Consider the following 4,297-nt stretch of genomic DNA (forward strand, 5'->3'; position numbering starts at 1 on the left):
TCCATCCATCTTGCCCTAGGTCAGCCCCTCTTCCTTTTGCCTTCCACTTTCCCTAGCATCAGCATCTTCTCCATGGTGTCCTGTCTTCTCGTTATGTGGCCAAAGTACTTCAGTTTTGCCTTTAATATCATTCCCTCAAGTGAGCAGTCTGGCTTTATTTCCTGGAGTATGGACTGGTTTGATCTTCTTGCAGTCCATGGCACTCTCAGAATTTTCTTCCAGCACCACAGTTCAAAAGCATCTATCTTCCTTTGCTCAGCCTTCCTTATGGTCCAGCTCTCGCAGCCATAGGTTACTAGGGGGAATACCATTGCTTTAACTATGCAGACCTTTGTTGTCAGTGTGATGTCTCTGTTCTTCACTATTTTATCAAGATTTGTCATTGCTCTCCTCCCAAGAAGTAAACATCTTCTGATTTCCTGGCTGCAGTCAGCATCTGCAGTAATCTTTGTGCCTAGAAAGACAAAGTCTGTCACTGCCTGCACGTTTTCTCCCTCTATTTGCCAGTTATCAATCAAGCTGGTTGCCATAATCTTAAAAAAGGTAAAGGTGTCCCCAACCAGTCGTGTCCGACTCTAGGGTGCGGTGCTCATCCCCGTTTCTAAGCCGAAGAGTCAGCACTGTCCGAAGACGCTTCCATGGTCATGTGGCCGGCATGACTGAACACCGAGGTGCACGGAACACTGTTACCTTTCCCGCCGAGGCGGTACCTATTTATCTACTTGCAATTTCTTGCTTAGACACCAACAAATCTTGTAGCTGAATGTACTGCCAACTTGCACTTGCTGATAAATTATATCTAATTCACAATACTAAAAACGGCAAAAACTCATACTACATGTGCATACTGCACATGCTTATTACAAGCCTTCTCTGTGGTGTCACCCCAACTTTGGAATGCCCTCCTGTGGGAGATATGATTGGCACCGACTCTGTATTCTTCTCAGCACCAGATTAAAATGTCTGTGTTTGCCCAGGCATTTGAATGAGAATTTGAACTTTTTTAATGGAAAATTTCATTTAATCTAAATTGATTTCAGATTGATTGATTTTTGTTTGTTTGCTTGCTGGTTTTATGTTTTTATGCCTCTATCTAATTTTACTGTTGTCATATTGTATGATTTTTTAAATCTTTATGTACACCTTCCTGGGATCACCATTAGTGATGAAGCAGCAATATAGAATATTTTAAAATAAATAAAATAAACTCTTACCATGGTGGGATACTAGACGTGGGTGATCTAAATGAAGCAGAAAACTGAGGTTATGATAGCAGCAATTCTTCTGACTAGTGTATGTATGTGTATTGAGATGAAGACACCTGTAGATGGTATTTGGCCACCCCAAGTCTCTCAGGTTTGCTGCTTTGGGGTGCTTCTGGATTTGCAGATGTGCTTGGAAGCTCAAGTGGCCAGATGGCCAGATGTGCTTTTCACAGCCTGCGTCTTATGAGAAGGCTGCAAGGCTGCAACAGCTTTGATCCACTCATAATCTAGAAAACTGCCCATTAGGTTAAGTGACCTTAACCTTGAGGCTAGACTGCTTGAATGTGGTACATGTAGGGCTGCACTTGATGACTGTCCATAAAGTTCAGTAAGTGAATATTGTCTTCTCTTCTTTGTTTCATCATCTTTTTTAAGACAATCCAAGGGTGTACTCTTGACTGTATCATCAGTGCATCAAATTGTAACAGCAAAGGCACTGGAAAGTTGTTCTTAGTGTTTGTCTCACAACTGTGGAACTCGCTTCCCCTAGATGTCTATTAAAGGCTGACTCTCAAGACTTGCTGGAAGTGCATTTTAATTTCTATATAATGTAGTAAGCACAGGCTTGTATATTTTACAAGCCTGGATATATTTCTGGATACTATGAGAAAGCCCCTCCAGCCTGGAGAGTTGTGAAAGTGGGTGAACAGAAGTCCAACACTGTTCTCTTCTATTGCCTGTATGGGTTGGTTGTGTTCTGTCGGAATGCCGGCCCACTACTGCAAGGGTGACTTCATGTTCCATTTTTCAGCTGTTCAGACATTAAAATGCCCACTTCTCATACCCTTTTAACAGTGTTGCACCCTGTCTGTGTCAAAGTTCAGCTGTTTAGGAAGTATTTTCAATAAATATGACCTTAGGTGTAATGCTGGTATGGAAAACAGATTCCAGGGATGAGCCCTGCTAAGCCCTGGCTAAAATACCCTCCATACATCTAACATTAAAAATAAAACACTGTTCAGTTTAGACATGCCCAGAAAACGAAGCCCTGTACCTATTTAATAGAAAGTGTTCAGTATCTAATGGCTACTACTTTTAGGATGTAATCCTATGTATGTTTAAACAGAAAAAAAGTTGTACAACTCCCAGCATTCCCCAGCCAGCTATGCCAGCTGGGGAATGCTGGGAGTTGTAGGACTTTTTTTCTGTCTAAACATGCATAGGATTGTGCCCTTAACCTCTCAGTTTTAGCTGTCTTAGCATGGCTGGCTGGGGAATGCTGGGAGTTGTAGGACTTCTGTCTGTCAAAACATGGATAGGATTGTGCCCTTAATATTTTTAGTATGTATATGTACCATGTTTTACATTGTTTATGTTGTCTTAACTGCTGCTGGTGCAATATATGTGCTGTTGCTTTTTATATTGCAATGAATGGTATGCTTTAGCATGTCTGAGAGAGGGCTAGTCATGAAATGCAGCATATATGTGCCCAAGCTGAATAAAAAATAATACTTCCAGGTGTAGGTATAGGATTGAAGACTTAGTGCAGCATAAACTCTCTTGGATTAGAACCAACTTCATCAGAAGCATGAATAGATATCCTCAGTTGGTAGACTCAGTGTGTATTTGTGTGGTATATAATTTATTATTTATTCAGTGTGTGTATGATACACACTTATGTATTAAAGGGGAAAAAATGTAAACACTGGGCCCAAATCACAAATGCACTGTTCAAAAGATAGGGGCAATAGCAGGGCTAACAATATATCTGTTCCTATTGATGCTGTTGTCTCAAGATGCTCTATGTGTTTATGGCAAAAGTCTAACGCTGGGGTAGACCTGCTGCTGCCCTCCAGTTGTGGACTACAACAATCAGATTGTATAAAGCCATTGTATATTGGCTTCTCCCCCTGCCCCCGTGCATGCTGTGTGCATGACCAGCACTTGCATAATTACCTGTGATGCAGCGGGGGTTGCCATGTCATCCGAACCCAGCACGCAGCACAGTGGGGGTGGCTTTGTAGCCACCCCACAACCCCTACTACACGTTGTTGTTTGAAGCCACCCGCACTGTGCCGCACACTGGATTTGCACAACATGGCAACCCCCGCTGCATCATGGATCATTATACCAACACCGGTCACACGTGTAGTGTGTGGGCAGTGGGAGAAGCCACGATGACTTCTTTGACCCCTGAGATTGTGCAAACCTGGTTACTGGTAACCAGTGCCGCTGGCGCAGTGTAGGCATTATACAATCTGATTGTTGTGGTCCACATCTGGAGGGCAGCAGGTGGTCTACCCCAGTATTAGACTTTTATAATAAGCACTTAAAGAGAGAGCGTCTTGAGGCAACAGCATTACTGAACCCAGTCAGTGTGTTTCCAAGCCCAATTTAAATTGTTGTTTTTGACCTTTAAAGCTTTAGATGGTTTGGGGCAAATTACCCGAAGGACAGCCTTCACCCATATTAGCCTGCCCACACTTTAAGATGAGAAAGATAGTTTCTTCTCATTTGCCCACCTGTGAGAGAAGTTAGGTGAGCATCCGCATGAGAGAGGGCCTTTTCTGCAGTGGCCCCACACTTCTGGAATAAGTTGTCATCGGGGGTCTGCCAGACCCCTTCAGTGCAGGCTTTTAGGAAGGCCCTGAAAACATATTTTACTGTGGATTATGTTTTATCGAACTGGGTTGTCGGTGAAATTGTGCGATGCAGGTTTTGTGTTATGCTGGTGTTCGTTGTGGTTTTTTTTTTTTTTTAGAATGTCTGCTGTTTCTATTACCACCTCAGTTTTTATCATGCGAATTTTACTGTTGTACGGCGCCTTGGGAGGGCTCCTGCTCTGAAAGGCGACCAAGCAGTATTGTAAATAAAAATAAATAAATGAATCAATCAGTCAACATATACAAATTGCATGCAGATTTATGTCCTATGGGCCTCCCCTCCCCGATCTTTCCTGAGCCTAGCCACAGCCCTGGCAGCTAAAGAAAAGCCGCTTTTTTCTTTAAAGGTCTTGGGGGGGGTGATGATGATGATACAGGGGGCGGGCGGGGCTGCAGTCCTGGTCCAGCGTCTGGTCACGTTGTGGGTGG

This window comes from Heloderma suspectum, chromosome 4 (genome assembly GCF_057233095.1).
Source record: "Heloderma suspectum isolate Gila_16-S chromosome 4, 16-S_ref, whole genome shotgun sequence".
In the NCBI taxonomy this organism is placed as follows: Eukaryota; Metazoa; Chordata; class Lepidosauria; order Squamata; family Helodermatidae; genus Heloderma; species Heloderma suspectum.